Source organism: Stegostoma tigrinum, chromosome 12 (assembly GCF_030684315.1).
Source record: "Stegostoma tigrinum isolate sSteTig4 chromosome 12, sSteTig4.hap1, whole genome shotgun sequence".
NCBI lineage: Eukaryota > Metazoa > Chordata > Chondrichthyes > Orectolobiformes > Stegostomatidae > Stegostoma > Stegostoma tigrinum.
The window spans coordinates 17,549,762-17,576,370 of NC_081365.1; the positions used below are offsets into that span (position 1 = coordinate 17,549,762).

Sequence of the window (26,609 nt, forward strand, 5' to 3'; positions counted from 1 at the left end):
AACCTGTTACAAGAGCCCCCAGTCTGTTATATATGCATGGTTAAATAACATAAACCCCTGACATTCACTGTTATAATCAGCAAGTAACAATTTATTTATCTAACAGTGAACAAATTAACTGAACTATTAAAAAACTGAATGAATCGCTTCTAACTACTAATTATTCCCAAATAAAACAACATTCTAATGGTATGCTGTTCCAATAAATATAAATCCCACTTTTATATAAGTGAAAATGAATTAGAACTTAGTTTCTTGAAATTACAGCCAGGCTACATCTTCCAGAGTATTGTCTTTTCTGCGAATTCTTTTTTCAGGAGTATCTTCTCCATCAAATTCTTTTATCATGGAATGTTAACTAAGAGAGCTGTGATACCTTTATTTAGATTTTGCTTTATCTGAGGCTGAGAGAGTTGATCTCTTCGTAGATGGCAATTTGCTTTCTGCCAATTTTGCATCTATCCCCATCTTTTATATCATTGACATATCAGTTTCTTACAACAGAATAGGTCCTATGTTGTCAATACCATAAGATGTAAATGTAATTTTTTTTAGCATCTGAGTACCTGGTTTAAATTAATTGGCTAAATTCCAACTTTGTTATCTTGATGACAAAATAAAACTGTGGTTTGGACTGCTGCCTATACAGCCTTTAATGCAAATATTAAAATCAGAAATTGTGCTGCGTGCACCTGCAAACCCACAAACCGCCCACAAACATTTTTCTCTCTGCAAGCCTAGAAAAAGCACATCATCCTGTAAAGGGACCATACACTGCTTTCCCCTCCCACCACCTATCATTTTAGAATCAGCAATATTCTAAAATCACCAAATTTTAACATCCTACTTTCCAACGAACAAGTATTCTACCCAACTTGGCAACAAAAGATAGATCCCAATGAGGAAGAAGGATACTAGGAAATGAGCCAAATATCATTAATCAGGGAAGTTAGGGGTAGCATTAAATTGAAAAAAAATTATACTACGTGGCCAACATTGGTGATAAGCCAGAGGATCAGGAAAGTTTAAAAACCAACTAAATAAAAATGAGAAATTAACTAGTCATCAAGAGCTTCTTCAAATCGAGATAGAGGCCAACGTGAATGTGTAACCCTTAAGAAAATTAATCATATTGATTCCTTGAAATCCACAGCATATAAAAAAGACCCTTTGGCTCAACATGATCACATGGTCAAAAACAGCCACTTAATATTCTAATCCCATTTTCAAACACTTACCCTATAGGTCTGTATGCCTTAGTATTTGTACGTGCACATCTCTATACTAAAGTATTACGAGAGTTTCGGTCACTCTTAAGTTGCAAAAATAGTGGTGACCCAGGAAATAGCAAAGGAGTTGAATAAATATGCAGCGCCTGTCTTCGCAGTAGAGGTCAATAATTTCATTCCAAAAATGCTATGTAATCAAGGGGTGAAAAATGGAGAGGAAATGTGTACCATAACTGTCACTAGAGAAAACTACTAGGGAATCTAATGAGGCTCAAGATTGGTAAGTGCTTTGCACCTGATGGGGTACATCTTAGGATATTAAAATTAGTAGCTACAGAGATGGCGAATGTACTTGTATTGGTCTTTGAAAAATTGTTATATTCTGGAAAAATGCTGAATGGTTTCCATGATTGGGAAAAGTGCCAGTGTAACACCCTTATTTTTTGCAAAGAGGAAAGGAGAGAAAAAAATGTATCAGCTAGTTAGCATAACACCTGTTGTTGGAAAAACGTTGTTTGTCTAAAGAGCAGAGCTTTGAGAAAAACATTAGAAAATCAGGTGGAGTTAGCATGAGTTCATGAAGTGGAGATCATGCAAGGCATATTTATTGGAGTACTTTGTGGTAACAAGCAGGATAGATCAAAGGGAAGCTATGCTTGATAAATTAGCACACATTCGGTTATTTACTAGGATAAGAGCATATTGTGTTGGAAATAGCATAGAGAATTGGCTAATTAGTAGTGGACAGCATTGGAATAAGTGGCATTTTCAGGATGACACCTTTGTAACTCGTGGAATGTCACGTGGATCAGTACTAGAACCATGATTGTTTACATTAGTCAGTCTTGTTATAACATGTATTTCGTCAGTGCGAATTAACTCAGTTGGTGAATGGTGGAATGTTATTTCCACAACCCGAATTTGCTAGCTATAACACGATTCCATCCATCTGCAGAGAAGCATGCGTTGACATCACGTGATCGTCTCATGGAGTTTGTTGCGAAAGAGCCTCTGCATCAGCAACACATGATCATTTACAGACTTTGTTGTGAAGTACTTTCTATATGATGCACAGGATAATGTCTTCCCTCATCAAGTCATATTGTCATTTTTTCCAAGATAAATTGTTAAATTTACTTCTATTTCATTATTAGATATGAATCAAATATTTATTCAAATTGTCCTGTCTTTTGTGTTAGGCTTTTGAGTGGATTTTTTTTTGGTGGTCTGCCCCTAAGCACACTTCTCCCATAGGCCCTGTTATTTCTATTGTGCAATTTTTTTTGTAATATGATGTTGCATAGGAGTAAAGCTATCATGTTATAGCAGACCCGACTAGTATGTATTAATACCCTCGGTGAGGAAACTAGGTGGGAGGGTAAGTAGTGAAGATAAGCGTCTGTAAAGAGATATAGACAGGTGAAATGAGTGGGTAAATATTTGGCTGCTGCAATATAATGTGTAAAAATTTGACTTTATGTAATTTGACCAGAATTATAGAGCAGCTGAATGTTTAAATGGAGAAATACTACAGAAGGCTGCAGCTCACAGGGATTCGGGAGTCTTCATGCATAACTAATAAAAAGCTAGCACTGTAGTGTGGAAGCAAATGGAATGTTTGCTGTTATTTCTAAGGGAATAGAGGATGGAAATAAGGTTTTGCTAAAACTGCAAGGCTCTAGGTAATTTGCACTGAGAATACTATGAACTGTTTTGGCTCCTGTGTCTAAGGAAAGATATATTGACACTTTGTGCAACCCAGAGTGGTTTGATTACGTGGAGGGATTTTCTTATGGCAGGTATTTAAATAGGTGGGTCTTGAACGTCTGAAAACGAGAGATGACCTTGTTAAAATATACAAAATTCTTGAGGGACTTCTCAATAGTTGCTGAGAGGCTGTAGGACATTGCCGGCCAGAGTAGATCTGAGTCTTAGGGTTGCCCAGTTTAGATGGATGATGAGGGCTTATCTGATAATAGCGTTCTTTACAGCAAAGGGATGTAGAGGATGGGTTGTTTTAGTGAAGGCTGAGGTGCGTAGGTTTTCTGTCAAGAGTTTGGGGGAGAATGCAGAAAAGTGGAGTTGAGGGTTATTAGATCAGCTGTGCTGTCATTGAACAGCATAGCAGTCTCGATGGGCTGAATAGTCAAGTTTTGCTCTTGTGCCTTATGGTCCTGCAGATATTTGTAGCACTCCAATTATGTAAGGAAGTATAACGCAACAAATTTCCTTTATTGCTATCTGTTGTCCTACTGGAAAAATAAGTTTGGAGGATAAATTATTTTGTTTCAGAAAGATTGGTTTTGTACCTGAGCTCAGTACATTCCAGTTGAAGTTTATTGCAAAATGTTGCTTTGTGATACGAATGGAATCATCTGTTATCAATTGCAGTTGTAACTTTACAATCATGTGACTATAATTTCGTCCATTTCAGCTGAATTTTAAATTTTGGTAACATTTATTTAGATTGCTTTTGGTAGAAAATGTCTGGACACTATTTTGTTCAAAGTTGTTTGTACTTCCCACCTATTCATTTGATCAAGATTGAACTTTAATTTTGATTTGTTTTAATCTTCCTTGGGCATAGGATGGCTGTGTAGAGCTATATTCATGTGCTGCTTCCTTTCTTAATTGGAAGAGCAGACTCCTCCGATTATCTATAAACATAATCATGTCAAAATTAAACTGTGTACCTTATCAGTAACATTTAAAATGAGCACCATCACAGATAAATGTGCTCTTCTCAATAGTCATGTAATTGTTGCTTCTTATATCTGTTTCCTTCAGTGTTTTTTGTATTGCCTTTTGAAGTGTGACTTCAATGTGGAAGTTTTCTTTATTAAGGAATTGGCTAAATTAACTTTGGCCAGAGTTGTGATGCACTTGATCCGACAATTTGGTGGCAAGCTTTCCAATTTATGCTTTTGCTAAGGTCAGGTTTATTTTCATCAGTGGAGTGAATGGTGTGCATTGTTGAAGCTTGTCACTTCACCTATTTTGGATTAAGTAGAGATTTAAGTCAATCAAGTCGCCTTCTTATCATATGATTTTTTTTTCCTCTTTAGATACGGTTCATTAATTTTAAAGAAATAAAATCATACGTATAGCAGGTTTGCAGTTGCGAATGAATGGAATGCAAGAAGCAGTCAAAAGGTTTCAGTGGAGTGGCCTGTATGAATTGGGCAAACATCTGTCTAAACACCAATAACCTATAAAAGCTTGGGGACCTATATAGACTGAAGCAGTTAACATGAACATTGACACTGATCAAGCAAGTATAAACAATGTCAGGTGCATGAAATTAATTGTTTCCCTGTGTCATTTTCATATCAGTTTCCAATTGATGTAATGTTTGTGGTGATCAGATTTTCATGTGGTGAACATGAGAAGTTCATGTGGTGAACATGAGAAGTCCATGCAGATGTTCCATGTACCCAAATACTTGTTAAAATCGCTCTTATTTTCTTCCCTTTGTGATTCTTTACTAAATTGTCTTGCAGAGGTGGACTGTATCATTACGTAGTGACAAAACCAAGTCACTTTCAAGTGTGCCATAATGTGAACCTAGCTGTTAGGGTCGTTGTTGTCGAGCCTGTTCGTGTCTTGTCGGTCACATCCACACATCAGTCCAAGGATAAAACGTGAGACTTCCTTGGTCTGATGCTTAGTGTTAGAAATCATGAGTTTTAACTGGAGATTTTACATGCATTTGATTGTCTTAGCCCTTGTGTGGCATAGCATTAGTTGTAATATGTTGTTCATCTTCTTCAAAGACGATGCCATTCAATTTCTATCCTATCTGAAATCTTGAATTTCATTTTGAAATGCCTGACGTAGTGATTTAACAAATAAATTGTTGACTGGCATGCAGATTTATTGGGGTAAAACATATGAGTCCAGTCGTACTGATATTTCCTGTCAAAGGTATCCTGGTGCTCATCACTTCCTGATTGTAAAATGAAATAATCACTGTCAAGTATGATTCTACTGGATAAGCTACTTAGTAATTTATATATTTGTTTGATTTGAGGAAGTCATTATGGGTTTAGCAGTTTTTCATGGGTTTATCTTGAAGTAATGGCTTTGAAATGAAATGACTTCTTATTCAGTATGGTGTTGTTAGTTGGGTCAGCATTTATACCCCATCCCTAGTTGCCCTTGAGAAGGTGGTATACTGCCGCCTTGATTTGCTGGAGTCCATGTTCTGTAGATAAACCCACAATGCCACTTGTTGGGTAGGTGGAATTCATGATTTTAAATTTGCTTCAACACCCTATTTTCAATCTTGTCAGGGAACACCTGTGAAACCTGAATTAGTGAACGTAATGACTCATATTACCAGACTCATTCTCCTTGATCTATATTTCAGTATTGAACACTAGCAGCAAAGCATTAGTTGCTATTTATTAATCCTAATGGCAAAGTGTTCTGGCTGAATGGTTTGTAGTAATCTGTTTATGATGGTATTAGTTGTTTTACTTTGTGGGTTGACCATCATGCTGTGCATAAGATTTAAACACTGTTAGTTTATTTTCATTGATTTTGATAATAGCTTTGAACTTCAGTAGGAGTGTTCTTGGAAATAGCAAGGACAAATTCATGTGCATTGCCTGTTGAAATGATAGCAAATACACACAAGCAGTAAAAGTCACTAATGACGAGTTTTATTAAGCCTTTCTACACTCTGGTCCCTGCCCTCCACATTCTTGTCACAGTTATCCTGCATATGAGACCTGATAATATGGTTGCCAGTTATTATGTGTATTATGTTAAACTTTAAACATAACTCTGCTTCACAATTAAATGCAAGGATCACCTGGAACATAGAATGTGTGGATTGGTTTAAAGTTTCTGTAGATGACCCCATCCAGAGTATATAATCTGTGTCATGAATACTATGTTTACTTTTGTGACTTGGTAGCTTTCCACTTCAGCTTGAATACCCTACATGAAAAAAGAAGCTCTTCATTTTCATGGAGTTCTTCATGATTTCATATTTGCATGACACCCGCATTGAAGATAAAACAAAACCTTTGACATTTGCACTGTTGTATAATTGCTGAAGAGTCCAGAATTGAAGGATTTAAAATTCGGAATTTTATTTAGTCAGGGCATTGTTTAATGAGGAGCCAATGTAGATAATTGAACACAAGCATGATAGGTGAATGGAACTTGGTTTGAGTTAGAGCACGAGTAGCTGAAATTTGGCGAGCATCATCTGGGAAGTTGTTTCAAATGCCACTATCTATATGTTGAATTCAGAGAGTTAACAAAAATTCTGTAAATCTATGTACATTTGATCTTTGCCCTAGCCAGAAGCTAACACCTTACTGGGGAAGAACCCAGATTGCTATTAAATCAACCTGTTCAGAAGTGTGAGAGGAACAAAGTAGGAGTGGGCCTTTGACCCTTCAGGTCTGCTCTGCCATTCGATATGAATGTGGCTGATCATCCAGCTCAATACTATGTTCATGCTTTCTCCCCGTATACTTATGTCTTTAGCTGTCAGAGCTATACCTAACTCCTCCTTGAAAACATTCACTGTTTTGTTCTACCTTTTTGAGACAGAAAAATCTACTGGGTCACCATACTGCATGACACACCTCCATGGCAAGTGGAACTTGAAATTGGAGCTTGTCACCCAGAGGTATGGATGTTACTATTGTACCACATAAGCCTTTCAGTTTGGTGCTTTTCTTATTTCTTTTTAAAAAAAACACACATTTCTCCAGGTACAATCTTACTAAGGCCGTGTATAACTTCAGTAAGACATCCCTACTTCTGAATTTCAGTCCTCTTATAATGAGCGACAACATGGTTCATAATTGGCAGCAAATGACACCAACCTTTCTAATTACTTGCAAAGAAATGACACGGAATGGAATACACCATGATAGATATTTTAATCATGTTGTTCTGAAATGATATATCTCTGGAACAGGTGGAACGTGACCTCCTAAGCCCAATAAGCATTATGTGCTCTCAATCACTCTGGAACTGTTCTGTTTATGCCTTAAAGCACCCTACATTTCTAATCTGACAAATTGGCCAGGTTTGTGTTTGAGTATAGAAGTCTAGGTATGATAAAGAAATGGTTGGATGTTTCAGGATAATCTAATGAGGCCAACAAAAATAAATTATCTTTGTTAACATGGCTATTGGTGAAAATCCATCTTGTACCCTGATCTGTTGCCCAGGAAGTTAAGTCTTTTGATCAACCTCATGCAGTTGTTGGTGAAAATGATGATTTATAGGCGAGGGCATGAATTTTGTAGTGGAGAAGACAAGGACAGGAGTTTGGGAACAGTGCCCAAAAGATGAGATGTTACAGCCAGCTAGTAGGCCAAGTTTAGTGGTTGACACTTGATAAGAAGATGGCTGAAGGTAAGTTTCATGACAAGCATTAATGCTGAGAGGGAATGAAGTGAGATAGAGACTTTCAAGGAAAATTAGTTTAGAGCTAGGACCAGCGATGAACCTTGTGAAGGAACTTTGACCCAGTGGGCAAAGTGTAAGGAAGGGAAGTAGCAGTGGCAGTTGATCACATTGTCTCAGCTTTAGTGATGAAAATCTAAGGTCCTTCCACCTGTACTAGAGCTACGTGTGGGCTTTTTTTTTGATGGATGATGAGCAGTGAGATCAGGGAGCAGCAAGGCCAACAAACAAGAGTCATCATGACAGCTACCTCCTTTAGGCCACCGTTAATACAGTAAAGATCATAATGGTTTATAAATTTTGTATATAATTTCATAGTTACGGATTTTGAATTTTGAAAACAAAATTTTTAATTGCATTGTGATATGAAGTGACGTTGTTCTAACATTAAGGTCAAAGCGGCAAAATTGAGATTAATTTTCAAAGCATTACAATGAGCTAAACACAGCTGGAGAGAAGGCAGATAACTTGGGAAAGCCACTTATTTCAATATTTGTTTTAGTAGACTGCTCCATAATCTTTTGTTTAACAAGGCATCCAGTCACAAGCTTGGATTCAGAACAATGCTTTGAATTGCAAATAACCGAATCATATTGAAAGTAAATACTGCAAAAGACATAGCTGCAAATGGCACAGTAACATACGACTAAGAAGCCATCATTCTTCAAAATGACTCTGCATGCTTTCTGGTCATTCAGGTTAGAGTATCATGAATACCAGGCTTTAAATCTTGTAAAATAACTGCTTTAGAATTAATTCGAAACTCCTAACACTGTGTAGCATTATTGAATTATAAACTTTTTTTACTGTTCTCTGGTCAATGTAGACTTTGGAGCCGGACTATCCCCACAGAAACTATAAACGTTGCCTGAAAAGCTATATGTTCTAAAATTGTTTTAGCAAAGACTTTTCAACTTAAATTTTTTTAAGGAATATGCTGTAATTGCTTTGAGTTGTTTGGAGATTTTTTAATCGGATGCCAGTTATACATTTGAGTCTTAATTAGAATTCTGTTTTGTGCCATGATATGTGGATATTTGTTGATTTACCTGCCTTGTTTAATGTAACCTGATTGTTTGACCCAAACACAGTCTTAGTTTGAAGTCTGTTGCCCTGCTGGACCCACTAACAGAATTTCAAGTCAAAAATATATCATTGTTTTTCAAATATGAAGCCTTTAGGCACTGAATTGATTACTGTCTCCTTTACCAATATTTTTACAATATCACCTTCAAATGTCTTAAACTTTGAACTATTTAAATGTTTCTTCTTTCTTTATGCATTTGTTTTCTACTTGAAAATTGCTGATGACCTTATTGTGGGGAGGAAGTGGCAGATACCAAGTGCATTTGGGTGAGCAACACTAACTATTCTGTGTCATAAAGCCAGAGGAGTATCTCTGCATTTTAATAGACTAATTTCTGGTCTCCAAGTCATGTCATAAGTATTTTGGCTAAACATAAATAATCAGGATAGTTCCATGAAACTCACTTTGTAAAATTTTTGTAACGAGTAAAAGTTTTGATACGGATACTAAGTTTGTAATGTACAAATCAATATGTTCTTGAACTTTAGATTGATTAGGTGTAAGATGAAGAAATTTATTTTTCTCATTTGTGCCTTTTACCCTAAATTAATGGTTTTGAATTCTTCTAGTGGTGGCTTTAAGTTCACGTTCACCTTCAGGTTGGAATTTTAGGGACATTGCTCCCCAAAAGCATTAACTTGTTTGTGTTTGTTATCTGTTTAAGGACTGGGAGCATTGTAGCTTTCTTTAACAAATCAGTAAGAACAAATTGGCCTTATGAATGGTGTAATTGCTGAAGAATTGTAGGAGTCAACAGGTCGATCTGATTTGTTAGTCAGTCAGTGTAGATCTCTGGGAGTGGCGGTAGCAGCTGTCTGAGAAACATTGAATGTCTTCAACTGAGGTTCCATGCTTCACATTGAATCCCTGAGGACTAAGTTGGAGCCAGAGGCACCTACTGTGGAAGATGTGGCTCTGAAAATAAGTTCCAGCAAACACTTTTTATTCAATGTAAGGATTGAGATCACTGAAGATGAACAAGAGAGAAAGACCAAAATGGAAATCCCATTGCAGAGAAGAGCAGAACTTTTTCCAAGATGGTCATATCTGGAAGAGAAATGGCAGTGAATGAAACTCGACTAAAAGCAAATATTGCAGGTGCTAGAAATCTGAAACAAACAGAATCCTGGAGAAATGCGGCAGGACTGTGGGAAAAAAAAATCTGTGAAAACTCACTGCGCCTATCCTTCTGGTTATGCCTGCCTTGAAGTTTTGCATTTATCTCCATTTTAATCTTTTGTGAGTTCATCTTTTTTCTTTGTCTCCTTCTTGAGTGTTGAATTAAATATTTTCCAAAACTCACTCACGACCACGTCTTCCTCTGTAATTGTCCCCAGCTTTGCCTTTGCTCGCAAGCATTTAAACTGAAGTTCCGTCCTCCTTGCTCCCATTGCAGCCAGGATTACGGAAATCTCTGAGATATACAATGCTGTTCAGACATCTGCTGTTGCATCGTAAGATCTGCACGTCCATACACTAGATTTCTCTGTCCATCGACACAACCTCATGCTGTTTCTGTCTCAGTCCCTAGTTTCATTTTTTTGCCTTGTCTCCTTCATTGCTTTAACAAACAACTCTGCTTATCCCTCCAGAGTCGTTGTTGGACCTGAGTTTCTTCAACATTCTCTATATTTGTTTCAAATAAATGTGTGGTTCATTGAAGAAATTAATGGGGTGAATGGACACATTATAGTTATTGTCTTTGACCTTCAGTTCTCCCATATGCATATAGCAGTTGATTTTCTTGCTGCGATTCAGTACTCTTAGTCTTACTAACGACCATGTAGGTAAGGCACCAAAAAACACCCTGCTGACCAGGTCATCATTCGTAAGCCTTCCTGAAGAGAAAAACTGCGTTCCTCATTTTGACGAGAATATTGAAGGCATGGTTAGTAAGTTTGCAGATGACACCAAAATTGGTGAAATTGCAGACAGTGAAGAAGGTTTTCTAAGATTACAAAGGGATCTTGACCAAACGTGTCAATGGGCTGAAAAATCGCAGATGGAGTTCAGTTTGGATAATTACAAGGTGTTGTATTTTGGTACAGCAAACAAGGGTAGGGCTTGTACAGTTAATGGTAGGGCCTTGAGTAGTCTTGTAGAACAGAGTGACCTAGGGGTGCAGGTACAGAATTCTTTGAAGTTTGCATTACATATAGACATAGTAGTGAAAAAGGCATTTGGCATGCTTGCCATCATTGCTCAGACCTTTTGAGCATGGGAGTTGGGAAGTCATATTGAGGTTGTACAAGACATTGGTGAGGCTTCTTCTGGAAGACTGTGTCCACTTCTGGTTGCCCAGTTTTAGGAAGGATATTGTCAAGCTTAGAGAGGGTTCAAAAGAGATTTACCAGGTTGTTGCTGGGTATGAAGGGTTTGAGTTATAAGGAAAGGCTGGATAGGCTGGGGCTTAGTTCACTGGAGTGCAGGAGGTTGAGAGGTGACCTGATAGAAGTTTATAAAATAATGAGAGCTGAATATAGAATTGATGGTAGTGGCCTTCTCCCTAAGTTGGGGATTTTCTAGACTAGGGGGCACATTTTTAGGGTGAGAGGGGAAAGATTTGTAAAAAGACATGAGGCACATTTTTCACTTGGGTGGTTTGCATGTGGAATGAACTTCCTGAGGAAGTGATGATGTAGGTACAATTACAAAGTTGAAAATACATTTGAATGGACGCATGAATAGAAAAGGTTTGGAGAGATATGGGCCAGGAGCAGGTATGTGGGACTAATTTAGTTTGGGATTATGTTCAGCATGTAAAGATTGGACTGAGGGGTCTGTTCCCATGCTGTATGACTCTTTGACTGTATTAAAAACTGAAGACTGAAAGCTTCTTTGATTTCACTACAGCACCTTGAGAATTGTAGTTCCGGACTGCATTAGGGGACTGAGTATGCCTTTGAGAACATTGTCCATGTGCAGAGGTTAACCAGTAGTTACCATCTTAATGACCCTCGTAGGTTCTTTGATAATGTCTGTGTGTTCCTCCCTTTCATTCTCCCCCACGTAGAGAAATACACATCCAACCAACAAAAAGTGTTGCTGTGGAGCTTATTCTGTGTGGTGCATTCTGAAAGAGATGAGCAAGATTTGCGGCAGCGTAGTGGAAGTGTTCAAGTGATGCACAATTTGTAAGGAAGGAGATTATGGTTAATTAGTGAATCTGTGGTGCTATGAACTGTGATACTGTTGATGAAATTTTGCCCGTTTTTTTTATCCCTTCTGCTTTTCGCTGTCACCTTTTTAAGTTGTTTTCTGTTGGCTAATTCCATCAGCCAGTTCATGCTCGTCATTATCTTTCAGTGTAGTATCCTTTACACTCATTTATTTCAATCATTTTTCTGCCTCTGGTCTTCTTTACATCAACCCTTCCTTCAACATTTCTCCAAGATCTTCAATTTTTTTTCACCTTTTTAAAAACTTGCTATAGAATCCTTTTCTGGCTAACTTTTCAAATCAAAAGACCATTATGATCTTATTTGAAATAATGGTCCAAGCTGCCACTTGACAGATTTTAAGGTTTTTGCTGCACATGGATTCAGCTTTTGAATCATTGCAAGTGATATTGAGTGAACATCTGTACATAATTTGTACGAGATAAGAGCATTGAAATGCAAAACTTTGCTAGATATGTCTGAAATTTTGAGTTCAAAGATGCCAGTTTACTTTCAGTATTTGTAGCATAAGTTTTTGATGCTGCTGAATCTGCACTGATTTTGTATTTGGGCGTGAAAATTTTCCAATTTAGTATTTATACCAGGAGAGGTAAGAGCAGAAGTAGGCTATTGACCAATGAAGTCGTCTCCACCAGTGAATCATTGCTGATCTGATAATCTTCAACTTCACTTTCCTTTCTTATCCCCGTATACTTTGGATTCCCTTGCTGATTTAAAAATCTGTCTCAACCTTAAATATGCTGAATGACCCAGCCTGAACTGCCCTCTGTTAAAGAGGTTCACAGATTCACCTCCTTCTGAGAGTAAACGTTTTTCCTTGTCTCTGTAATAAATGGGCAACCCCTTAGTTGGCGATTATGCCCTCTGCTCCTTAACATACTCTCACAAAGAAAAATGACTGCACATTAGAGCCTCTTTTCATTCTTTAAAATTTCCAATGAACACAAGCCCAACCTATTCAACCCGTCCTCGCAGAAATTTGCTGGGATCAACCCTGTGAACAATCAACAGATTCACGAAAGAAATTAAGTTTCTGATGAAAAGTGGGGGGAAAGGGCTTTAGGGAGGAGGCAGGACAGTAGAGCTGAGCCCAGGATAAATTTAACCATAATTTTGTTAAATGGCAGAGTGGGCTCAAAGGGCTGAATTGCCTATTCCAACTCCTGATTACTATGTATGTATGAACCTTCTCTGGCTTGTCTCTAATGCTAGCGCTCTTTCCTTAGATGAAGGGCCCAAAATTGTCTGTAGTATTCCAGCTGTGGTCTGAACAGTGCCCTGTATACTTTTAACAAAATCACCCTATTTTTATATATGTATTCCCTTTGAAATAAAGTCTGACAGTTTGTTTGTCTTCCTTATTACCCATTGAACTTGGATGCTTTTTTTTTGAGACCTATGCACAAGTCCTCCAAAATTGCTCTGTTTAGTAACTTCCTATTTAAATGGTTTTCAGCTCTTCTCTCTTTCAGCCAAAGTCTATCACCTCTCCTTTTCCACGTTACTTTCTTTCTGTAAGATTTTTGACAACATGATTAACCTTGCTGTATTCCTCTGCAGACTTCTTGTGCCGTTCTGACTACTTGCATTTTTACCTGTTTTTGTGGTATCTGCAATCTTGGCAAAAGTAGATTCACTTTCGTTGTACAAGCCAGTAATATATCCTATTAGCATGACACTTCAAGCCAAAGTATCTTTACAGAAGTAAAAGCAGATTGGACTGGAGAAACTCAGCTGGTCTGGCTATATCTGTGAAAAAAGAAACACAGCTAATGTTTCAAGGCCAATCTGAATCATCTTTGCAACTGCAGAGAGCTGGGAAGAAGCAATTTTTTCAATCTAAGAAAGAGTTATTGTTTGGTTGTAGGTTTTCTTTTTCATTCACACGTGGGCCGTGACTGTCACTGGCTGGCCAGCATTTACCGTCCCTGGTTGGCCTTTGAGTAGGTGCTGAACCACTTCCTTGAACTGCTGTAGTTCACACAGTAGGTTGACCCATGATGCTCTGAGGGAGGGAATCCTAGGATTTTGACCCAGCAACAGTAAAGGAAAGGTGATATATTTCCAAGTGAGGATAGTAAGAGGCTTGGAGGGGAACTTTCAGATACTGGTGTTCTCATGTATCTGCTGCCCTTGTCCTTCGAGATGGATGTGGTCATGGGTTTCGAAGGTGCTGTGTAGTGCACTGCCGAAATTCATAACTATGCACAGCTGCTATTGAGCGTTGGTGTTGGAGGGAGTGTATGCTCTTGAATGTGCCAGTTAAGTGAGCTGCTTTGTCCTGGATAGTGTCAAGCTTTTAGAGTATTGTTGGAGGTGCACCCATCAAGGAAATTGGGGAATATTCCATCACAATCCTGACTTGCATCTTATAGTTGGTGGACAGGCTTTGAGGGATCAGGAGATGAATTACTCACTGCAGCTTTCCTAGTCTTCGACCTGCTCTTGTAGCAACCGTGTTTGAGAAGTCCAGTTGAGATTCCGATCAGTGGTAACCCCCAAAATGTTGGCACTGGGGGAATTGATGATTGTAACACACTAAATGTTAAGGAGTAATGGTTAGATTGTCACAACGGTGATGGTTATTGCCTCGCATTTGTGTGGTGTGAATGTTACTTGCCACTTGTCAGTCCAAGCCTGGATGTTGCCCAGATCTTGTTGCATTTGAACATGTACTCCTTCGTTATCTGAGGAGTTGCAAATAGTGCCAAAAATTGCACAATTATCGATGAACATCCTGACTTCTAACCTTATGATAGAGGGAACGTCATTGCTGAAGCAGCTGAAGATACTTGGGCCTGGGACACTACCCTGAGGAACTCCTGCAGAGATATCCTGGAGCTGAGATGACCGACTTCCAACAACTGCAACCATCTTCCCACATGCCAGGTATGACTCCAACCAGTGAAGAGTTTGTCCGCAATACCTATTGATTCCAGTTTTGGCCAGCTTTTTGATACCGCATTCGTTCAAATGTGGCTTTGACGTCAAGGGCTATCACTCTTGCTTCACTTCTGGAATTCATCTCTTCTGTCTGTGTTTGAACCAAGGCTAAAATAAGGCCAGGAACTGAATGGTTATGGTGGAACCCAAATCATATATAGGTGAGAAAGTTATTGCTGAGGAGATGCTGCTCGCTAGTACTGTTCATGACACCTTCCATCACTTCATTGATCATCAGAAGGAACTGATGGTTAGTAATTGGCTGGGTTGGATTTGTCCTGCTTTTTGTGTACGGGCCATATTTGGGCAGTTTTCCATGTTGCTGGATTGATACCAGTGTTGGTACTGCACTCAAAAGAGCTTGGATAGGGGAGTGACAAGCTCTGGAGCAGAGGCCTTTAGTACTGTTAACGAATCTTGTCACAGCCTGTAGCTTTTGCAGTTTCCAGTGCCTCAGTTGTTTCTTAATATCACGTGGATTGAAGGTGATTGGCTGAGCAATGGTATCTGTAACTTCCAGCACCACTGAAGTAGGCTGAAATGTATCATCAACTCAACACATAAGGCTCGAGATTGGTGCAATTGCTTCAGCCTTATCGTTTGCACTGATGTTTTGGGCTCTGCCGTCGTTTGAGGACAGGGTATTTGTCGAGCCTCCTGCAGTAAGTGGTTGAATTGTCCACAACTATGCATGATTGGATATGGCAGGGCATTGGAGCTTAGGTCTGATCCATTGGTTATAGGATTGCTAAGGTCTGACTGTCTCTTGCTTATGTTGTTTGATACGCAAGTAGTCCTGTTTGGTAGCTTCTGTAGGTTAACACTTCATTTTTATCTATGCCTAGTGTTGCTTCTGCCATGCCTTCCTACAGTTTTGATTGAATCAGGGTTTATCTACTGGCTTGAAGATGATGGTTGAATGGCGGTATGCTGGGCCATGAGGCAGCACATTGTATTGGAGTACAGTCCTGCTGTTCGTGGCCCACAGCATCTCATGGATGCCCAGTCTTGAGTTTCTCCATCTGCTTGGAGTCTGCACCGTATAGCTTGATAATAAAGCCACACAACACAATGGAGTTATTCTCAGCGCGAAAGCAGGACTTCGTCTCCTTGAGCTGCGGCCACTCTTAACCGATACTATCATGGACATGCATCTGTGACCAACAGATTGGTAAGGATAAGGCCCAGTATGTTTTTCATTCATGGTTTCCTGACCACCTGCCACAGCCCTAATCTTGCAGCCATGGCCTTTAGGACGCAACCAGCTTGATCAGAGGTGCTGTTGTCAAGCCATTCATGGTGGCAGGCATGGAAATCCGCCCACCCAGGGCACATTTTGTACTCTTGCTAGGCTCAGTGTTTCCTCCAAGTGTCGCCCAACATTGAGTACTGATTCTTCAAAGGGAGGATGGTATGCGGTAACCAGGAGATTTTGTTGCCCATGTTTAACCTGAAACCATGAAGTGACTCTGGAAGCCATGAAAATGTGAAGGACTCCTAGGGCGACTCCCAGGGCAACTCCCTCCCAACTGTATATCCCTGTACCTCCACCTTTGATACCAGTGGGACAGGACATATCCAAGGAAGATGATAGTGGTATCTGGGACTTAGCCATACTCATGGGATCATACCTTACATACGGTGTCAGGTAACTGACCGGCTTGCTTAGCCATTTCAGAGGTCAACCTGTCAACCAATCAGTCAACCTGATTGCTGTAGCTCTGGAGTTGCAAATGGGCCAGACCAAATGAGTGACAGATTTTCTTTCCTTGATGTCTTTAGTGAGCCAGATGAGTTTTTCCAACAATTAACAATGGTTGCATGGTATTTAGTAGATTCTTAATTCCAGATTTTTTTAAAAAATTCAATTCAAATTCCACTATTTCCTGTGGCAGGAATCAAGCACAGGACCCACCACATTAAACTGAGTTTCTGGATTAATAGTCCAGCGAAAACACCACTAGACTTCTACTTTTTCTTTTCAACATTGTGTTTCTTTGCTCCCTTTTGTTGTTTCACCATAGGTTCAAAACAAGTAGAGGCTTACAAAAGTCTTGAAATTTTTCCTCATCCTCTAAAATCATTTTTATTTTGTATATATTCTTGTCTGGCGTAACTTGTACAGTTAGCTGAGTTGCCAATTTAATTTCTTCTGCAGAAGTGTCTCCCTTCTTACGACGTGAAGCCTTTCTTGGGAACATAATCAGCTTAGTGATATTTCTTAAGATGTTAAACTTTGCAGCGAATAGATTCAGTCAACTTGTTACAGCATCTATGGTCAGTGGCGTGACCAAAAGTATATGCCACTCCATTGGTAATAACTGTTGTCTTTAGCGTCTCCAGCGTATACTTTAGTGAGATATCTGATAGTGGGACATCTAACCAACAGGTCGAAGTGCTCCACACCCAGCTGTTGGACCCCTATGGCATACTTTAGCCTGCTATGCGTTACACCTGCAGACTTTTATGGCTGACTGAACCCTTTTCTGCCAGCCCTTGTATAAATGATGGATTGAAATAATTCCATTTCAGGATGTGAGTTTGCTCGCTGAGCTGGAAGGTTCGTTTTCAGACGTTTCGTCACCATACTAGGTAACATCATCAGTGAGCCTCCGACGAAACGCTGGTGTTATGTCCCGCTTTCTATTTATCTGGTTAGGTTTCCTTGGGTTGGTGATGTCATTTCCTGTTCTTTTTCTCAGGGGATGGTAGATTGGCTCCAAGTCAATGTGTGTGTTGATGGGATTCCGGTTGGAATGCCATGCTTCCAGGAATTCTCGTGCGTGTCTCTGTTTGGCTTGTCCTAGGATGGATGTGTTGTCCCAATCAAAGTGGTGTCCTTCCTCATCTGTATGTAAGGATACGAGTGATAGTGGGTCATGTCGTTTTGTGGCTAGTTGATGTTCATGTATCCTGGTGGCCAGCTTCCTGCCAGTTCGTCCAATGTAGTGTTTGTCACGGTTCTTGCAAGGTATTTTGTAGATGACGTTCATTTTATTTGTTGTCTGTATCGGGTCTTTTAAGTTCATTAGCTAATGTTTTAGTGTGTTGGTGGGTTTATGGGCTACCCTGATGCCAAGAGGTCTGAGTAGTCTGGCAGTCATTTCGGAAATGTCCTTGATGTAGGGGAGAGTGGTTATGGTTTCTGAGCCCATTTTGTCTGTTTGTTTGGGTTTATTGCTGAGGAATCGGCAGACTCTGTTCATAGGGTACCCATTCTTTTTGAATATGCTGTAAAGGTGATTTTCCCTCTGCTCTGCGTAATGACGTCAGGAAATGACATCACCAACCCAAGGAAACCTAACCAGATAAATAGAAAGTGGGACATAACACCAGCGCTTCGTCGGAGGCTCACTGATGATGTTACCTAGTATGGTGACGAAACGTCTGAAAACGAACCTTCCAGCTCAGCGAGCAAACTCACATCCAGAACCTCAACCTGAGCTACAAATCTTCTCAAAACTTGCTAATTCCATTTCAACTTGGGACCGTGGCTTCTTATTGAAGGGCTAAAATCCCTCTGTAGGAAGATGGTCGAAGGAAGAGCTAAGCCTGCTGCACCTTTTTAATACTGTTGAAAGCAGGGGGCTGATGGTAGAATCCTCTATATTGAGATCAGCAACTTAAGACTGTGACGACCTATGCTAAAATACAGCAACAACACCTACTCTTCACTTTTATATCTGGATTTTGCTTGAAATGTTAGCTCGGTTTCTCGCTCTTCTTGTTCTACCAAAACTGCTAGTTTGGCCAGCAACTTACCTTTATTTCAGAATTTTCAGTACTTTGCTTTTATCTAACGTTTTACTTAACCATAGCTTCTGGTATGTGTTATGCAAAAAGTTTGGGTCAGTTGAGCTATCTAACTGAGCTTGTATTGTGCTAATTCTTCTGAAATAATGCTTTCCTTGATCCTTTTTTTCTTTTCTCACAGTCATGTAGTTTAATTGATTTTTGCAGCACTGTTTTCTTTTCCCTCAACAATTCTATTTTAATTTTTCATTTAGTGCTACCCATACCTTAGTGTGATCCTCAATATAACAGTGTCATTTTGTAACGGAATGAGGGGAGTTCACATTGTCCACAAAGCTGCAGATTTCACAATTATTGGACTGATACTTGAGTACTTTGGTTCCTTTTTTTCTATAAAATAATTGAAAGACTTAGCAAGTTCATCACACTGCCAAGAAGGACAAGAAGTTGCCTGCAAGCGATTGAATGAACGCAGTGAGTTTTATGTGATAAAATTGTTGGTTACGTTTAACGAACAACGCGTGATTATTTTTTTTTAAAATAAAGTTAGCAGCATCTGGAATCTTAAGCATGCTAAAAATTTGGAATGGCAGTCTTTATTTGCACTGCCCGTTTTGGATGGCCTTCTGTTTCTAGCCTTGTCAGGTTTTGTGCTTGGGTTGGAAAGTCTGCATTTGCTGACACTGGCACATATGTGTAGTATGTAAAAGACACAATACTGGAGAAACTCAGCAGATCTGGCTGCATCTGTAAAAGGAGAAACCAGTAATATTTTGAGTCTGGTATGATCTTAAGTTGTTCTGAATGAGAGTGATACCAGACTTATTTCTCGCTGAACAGATCCTGCTGGATGAATTTCTCCAGTATTGTCTGTTCCATATATCTAGCATCCATGGTAATTTGCCTGAACATAGTGCGTTAGCTTTTTAAAATATTCTGCAGTTTCTATTACATGCCATAACGATTGCTTTTTTCGCAAAAGCTTTAAATCCAGATACTGCTAACTCTTTTTTTGACTGTTTCCATAACATTGCAAATTGACCTAGATGAGAACTCCGACCTCCCTTAGTTTTCCTATATAAAAATATTTTTCCCTGAATTTTGAGGGAAGTAAAATATGTGGAGATGTTCTCTTGTAAGTTTGGACCAGTAGGTTTGCTTCATCTTTAAGTCCAAACCATAATTTCTATATTTGGTTCTTCCATTTTTACTACCTGAGTGCTTCAGCTCAGCTAGCGTAGTAATGCACAGATTTGTCTTTTTAATGTTGGTAGACTGCACATGCAAAGTCTTAGTCTTTATAATTGCTTTGAAAATCCAGTAAACAGCCTGAATATGCTCTGAATCTGATTTCACACTGTGATGGAATTGTATTCTGCAAACTGCACAGCTCAATTGGTGTGCACTTTAACTAGTGGTGCATGCTGGAACTAGTACAGTTGCAACACTGGCATCTAACTAACAATTATGCAATTACATGCTGTCTACAGAAAGCTGGGTAAGTTCAATCCTACCAGTGACGCCCTATCAGTCTTTTCTTGATCATCAGCACAGTATTCTCGAGCATACTGTCCAGTGGCATTAACTTAGCAACAATCTATTCTTTGCTTGCGATGGTTTCTACCAGGGCCACTTGGTTCAAGATCACCTCTCAGCCTCATCCACATATGGACAGAAGAGCTGAATTCGGCGAGTGAGGCAAGATAAACACTATTTAAGAATTTGGAATATGTTTGTGAGGTAACCCTCTCATTAGTATTGACTAGCAACTGAACTTGTCCAGATCTACAAATATTGTGACAGCAGTAGCTGGTGATAGACTTGCTGTTCTGCAATAGCAGACTCACTTTCCCACTTCTCCTCCAAATGTGTCCACCGTGCAGAGGGCTCAAGATAGAAGTTTGGAATATTATCCACTTGCTTGCAGCATTCCTTCTAACTTTCTTACCAGCTGTGTAGGCCTCAGGCCTATGCATTGCCATGACTACTTGATTTGGAAATTGGGGCTACAGTTGGCATGTTGTCACCAATCCTGAAGCATCAAAATGACTACTGCAGAGTTTAGAGAGAATATTTGCTTGCTTTGAACGTAGCTTTGACAATACGAAAGAAATTAATGCTATCCAGGACAAAGTCTGCTTCGTTGATACCTAATTCATCAACTTAAAAAAAAAACTTGCTTAACCAGAGGCACACAGATGTTAATATCATCTAAAGAATCACTGAAGAAACACTAGAAGTCTCATTTGGCAGTACCTTCCAAACCTGTGCCCCTATTGGTTGGAAGATGAAAGATAACTGTTGCATAGGAACACTACTAATTCGAATTTCTTCAAGCCATATATCATTCTGAATTGGAATTGTCACTGTTCTTTGTCTTCTGAACCCCCACCCGCACTCTGGTTTTACCTACGCCACTTGGACTGCGATGGTTCAAGAAGTTGGCTCATCAGTGTCCTTAAAGTAACATTTAAGGGTGGGCAAAAAAAGTTGGCCGTGCTGGCAATGATAGAGCCCAGTGTAAGAAGAAAAACAAAGTCACATCAGCTGATGATGATTTTTATGTAGATGTTTCCGTTGACATGCATCATTTTGTGCGTGCTATAACTTTGTATTAAAATATCAACTCTGACTTGCAATTTGAAGGTTAATGCTGGACTTGAATATTTATTTTAAACCTCTGGCATGCAGGACAATTTCTATGAATGATGCACACAGAATGCTTAACATGAATATTGAAAGTGTTTTGCTGCACAATTAGATATTATTAAAACTCAACAAAGTCTCAGAGTCTCAGCTGCTACCACCATGAAAGCCAGGAATGCAGTTAAAACTTGCTGCAATGATAGATGTGTTATTTGTTTCGGAATTGCCATCATAATTGCATATCCCCAGTTAGACTTCATCCCCATGAGGTAAAGCGAGTGCAATCTGAAGGGATGTAGTTTGTTTTGGGAATAATGCAAACGATGGCAAAGTAGGAAGGATAGCTTTGTAATTATCAGAAAGTTGAAGTAGTAATCCTGAACAATATAAGAATATTGAAAGCAATAGCTTGTCTCTAATTAACAAGCTTGTGTTTCTGCCATTTTAGGTGCAGTATTCAGCCTTGGAAAGGAAGGTTACAGCATAATCGTAATTTTTTTTAGCTGTGAAAGGCCATTTTCCAAATTAGGAATAAACATACAGGAATATGCACAGATAACCTATTGCAATAATGTGATTTCAATTAATCTAATTAAACTAATGCCCAGTGGAAGTGGGGAAGAATAAATGTTAGTAAATATTGTAAAGAGGTAGGAAGGCACCATGTACCGATATTGATTAGTTGCCTTGAGAATTCACTTGTATGACACTTGAATGTAAGAAGTGCTAGAACCAATGGGGATAGGAACTGACAATGATAGATTTATCTTGATTTTTCTGAAAATTTCTAGCCAAAATAATTCTTCTTATTAGGTAAGAAATTAGATTAATAAAGCAACATTGTACGTGGTATGAAAGGTAGAAGGGGTGAATTATGTGGTGGTATCAGGAAATGGTTAGATCTAGTAGCTCAGTGGGAAGCACTGTTGTCTCGTAGTGGACCTGATTTTTGTCAAATGGACAGCTTCCATGTTGTAGGGAGTCTATAATTCTAATTTTAAATGTGATGGATACAAAAGAGACCTGTGATTATTTTATAGCACTGTCTCAGAATCCACTTTGTTGAAGAATTCTCTTTTGTCCTGTGATATTACTTAAATTTTGATCATTTTGTGAGGATTCTCAGTCAATTGTATCTTTGTAACCAATCTGCCAACTTGCTGAATTGATCTCACTTTACTCTGGATGGTTTTCTTTGTTTGTCTGCTCCAGCTAGTGGTGATTGAAGCACAGTTTTCTTGTCTTTTTGCAACTGCAACTTTTTTTTTCCTCTTCACCGCTTACAAATTCAGAATTATTTCTTTTACATTCAAGTTCTCGATATAAAATATATTTAAATTTCTGAGAATCCATGCCTTTTGTAGCTTTTTAGACAACTCCTTGTTTGTTTTCTCCCTTAAGAATCTTAACATGATGAAAAATGCTTTTTTCTTTTCAGTCTTGAAGTATGTCTGCTGTACATTTGCTTGTTGCTTAAAGTCTGTCATTCATGGTCAGCATTAGAAATTATGACTAAATTCAATTTTCTTTTGTTTGCATGTTAATAGAAGTTTAAAAATAAACTCTTAAGTCTATCTAGAAAGAAAATTATACCAAGGATAAAAGGATTAATGCTTTTGAGAAATTTTGTAGTTTGGGCATTATAAAATTACACCAGCATTCACCCCAACATAAGACAAATGGAGCTGCATCAGGGCATTATTCAAACGATATACAACACACTGCAGCAATCCTGAATTGCACAAAGCAAAACAGGAGCACTTATACAAAGTTTCTGGATGTGAGTTTGCTCGCTGAGCTAGAAGATTAGTTTTCAGACGTTTTGTCACCATTCTAGGTAACATCATCAGTGAGCCTCCGGTGAAGGAGACTCACTGATGATGATACCTAGAATGGTGACAAAACGTCTGAAAACTAACCTTCCAGCTCAGCGAGCAAACTCACATCCAGAAACTCAACCTGAGCTACAAATCTTCTCAAAACTCGCGAACTTATACAAAGTTTTTAAAAGGAATGGATACTCACAAAGTACAATCTGCTGTTCCAACAAACTACAACAAGACGACACCATGCAGCCAGACACACTAGTCACTCTACTGTATGTCAGAGATGACCACAAGACTGTTCAGATCTCTAGGTATAGCGGTAGCCCACAACCCAGCAACCACCCTGCGACAGCTACTGACAAATACCCATAACTGAGAAAACACCAGGGCAATATTTAAAATACCATGCAAAGAATGTAAGAAGGATTACATTGGCTAAATTAGAAGAAAACTGACAATAAGGATACACAAACACCAACTAGCCACCAAGAGACACGACCAATTTTCACAGGTCTCCATACACACGGGCAGTGAACAAAATTCAACGAAGATAACACCTCCATAATAGCACAAGCCAAACAGACATGCCCGGGAATTCCTGGAGGCCTGGCATTCCAACTGGAGCTCCATCAACAAACGCTTTGAACGAGACTCAATATACAGACTACTGAAAAAAACAGAACCAGAAATGATGCCAGCCACCCCAGCAAACCGAGGCACATAAATAACAAGCAGGACAGAAGACCAACACTTCACTGGAGGTGCACTGGCGATGTTACATAGCAGGGTGACAAAATGTCTGCAACCAAACACACCAGCTTTGCAAGCAAGTCTGCAGACTCAAAAGGATTAAACTTTTGGAAAGGATTGCAGTTTAGAAGATGATGAGTGTTCGAATTGAATTGTTAAATTTAATCAAGTATCCAAAACTGGAAGACTGAAATGGCTGTTCAGGGCTGAAATGAAAATATATATTGCCACAAAAAGTTAGTAGGTACTTTAGAATTCTTTTATACCAAAAGCAGATGATGCTGGTTTATTTGATACTTTTAAGATTGGATTTGGTAGATTTTTGATACTGAATTACAAGACGAGATATTAGGTCAGATGACTAAAGCTGATCATGTAGTTGTCATAAAGCACTGCCTTGAAGGAGGCAAATTGAGCAGGAAGAGGCTCCAGACCCTTCGAAATAGCTGAAAATATTGATGACCCTGATGGAGCAATTAAGAGGTGGAAATAAAGGAGTGTAGCTGTCTCTGGGATTATGATATTAGGGGAGCTGAGATGAGGAGCTGGGAAGGATGATAAGGTATTTAAAAACATGGATGAAGTTTTCAAGTGGAGATGTTGCTTGGTGGGAGTCAGCGAAAGAAAAGAAATAGATTAGTGAAACAAAATATAAATAAGACATTGGCAGCAGAGTTTTGGATAACCTCAGGTTTCTGGAATGTAAGATTGGGAGACTATCGAGGAGTTAGAATAGTTGAGTCTAGAGGTAAAAAAGCAGCAGGTGAACTAAGATTTGGAAAGCCAGGTGAAGTTACGGAGGTCAAAACTGATTATCTTAGACACGCTTTGAATCTGTGCGGCCAGAAACTTTTATGATCAGGTATGACAGACAGATTGGTTTTGTTTCCGATTGTTGATTTGGGAAGAATCAGTCGTTTGGAAATTTAGTTTGGTTTTGGCAACTTTTATCAAGTCTCCAAGTTGTTAAGGGTGAGGATGAGTTCAGCTAAGTGGATGAGGGTGTCAGTGGAGGGGGACTGGTCAGGCCTGGGAGAGAGGAAGAAGCGGAGGGTGTTTGGGCGATCTGGATGGAGAATGGAAGTGTACAGGGACTGGATGTCCATGGTAAGGATGAGGTGTTAGGGACCAGGGAATCGCAAGTTTTGGAGGAGGTGGAGGGCATGGGTGGTGTCACGGACATAGATGGGGAGTTCCTGGACTAAGGCGGACAAAATAGAGTCACCTATTTTGCCGGCTCTTCCACAGATGTCGCAATCCGTCAGCCTCCCTGAAGGTATTGCTTTCTGGGTGAGAGAAACAGTTGTCATCCTCTGTCTCAAAATCAAGTGTATACATTTATATGGAAACATATGTGCGGTGGCCTTTAACTTGTCACTTTACATAATTTTCATTGCTAAATGTGCAGATGGTTCATATATATTGATTCACGTAACCATGCAGAGTAGGTGATGGCCTGGTAGTAAATCGCTGGACTGTTAATCTGGAGACCCAGATCTGGAGTCCTCTGTTCAAACCCTGCCACAGCCGATAGTCAAATTTGAATTTAATAATTATCTAGAATTAAGAATCAAGTGATGATCATGAATCCATTGTTGATTGGAAAAACCCATCTGGTTCACTAATATCCTTTTAGTGAAGGAAACTGCCATCCTCACCTGGTCTGGCCTACATGTGACTCCAGACCCACAGTGAAGTGGTTGACTCTGAACTGCCCTCTGGGCAAATAAGGATGGGCAGTAAATGCTCGCCTAGCCAGTGACGCCCTCATCTTCTGAATGAATAAAGGAAAAATAAGTCAGAAAAGGTATCCTTATTAGCCTTAGTTTTAAATGTTGATCATCAATAGTACTGGGAGGCCAACGCTCTGCTGTTTGGAATCGTACTTGCCACGTAAGACAGTTGTTGTTAGATTATGCTATTGGAGATCAGGCATATCAGCTCCAGGCGGTATCTTTTGCAGGAGTTCCTCATGGTAGAATCCTAGGCCCAGCCACCTTTAGCTGCCTTGTCAGTGATATTCCCTCCATCAGAAGGCCTGAAGTCATACTCATACAGCATGAAGACAGACCCTTGAGTCAAACCAGTTCATGCCAAACATAATCTTGAACTATATTAGTCCCATCTGCCTGTTCCATTTCCACATCTCTCCAAACCTTTCCTATTTATTCCTTGACCTTTCGTATTGTGATGGTGTGCATTGTTTAGCACCAATCGTGACCTCTCACATCCTGAAGCAGTCCATGATCAAATGTACCAAGCATCCTGGACAGCATCCAGGCTTGTGCTGACAAGTGACAATGCTACTCAAATGCCAGGGAATGAATACCTCCAATAACAGATAATCTGACCACTGACCCTTGACAATCAGTGATGTCACCATCACTTTGACTCCCCAAAGCTTGTTCACCGTCTACGAAGCACAAGTCAGAAATCTGATGGAATGCTCCCCACTTTACCTGTATAGGTGCAGCTCCAAAACCTTTTGACAACATCCAGGGCAAAGCTGCCTACTAGATTGGCACCGCATCTGCTCCTTCCGTGACTGACACGCAGGAGCAGCAGTGTGTAAAATCAACAAGTTGCACTATAGAAATTCACCAAAGAACCTTAACACAGTTAAAACATATGACCACTTCCATCTAGAAGGACAAGAGCCATAGATACATGAGAACATCAACACGTGCAAGTTGCCCTTCAAGCCACTCACCATCCTGATTTAGAACCATATTGCTATTTCATCACTGTTACTGGGTCAAAA

The 26,609-nt window shown here is 39.4% G+C and overlaps 1 protein-coding gene across 8 annotated transcripts in view; it reads left to right on the plus strand.

Moving 5' to 3' along the window:
• Positions 1-26,609, plus strand: part of dyrk1aa (dual-specificity tyrosine-(Y)-phosphorylation regulated kinase 1A, a) — a 117,661-nt gene that overhangs the window by 22,551 nt on the left and 68,501 nt on the right. Inside the window, exons 2-3 of one of the 8 annotated variants that reach the window (XM_048540999.2) lie at positions 6,798-6,876; positions 8,995-9,017. The exons of 5 other annotated variants lie outside the window; for them this stretch is intronic. The gene's annotated coding sequence lies outside the window, so the exon portion shown is untranslated. Of the gene's footprint in view, positions 1-6,797; positions 6,877-8,981; positions 9,018-26,609 lie in introns of those variants that run through there. 2 more of the 8 variants (XM_048541001.2, XM_059650155.1) reach the window with 2 other exon arrangements.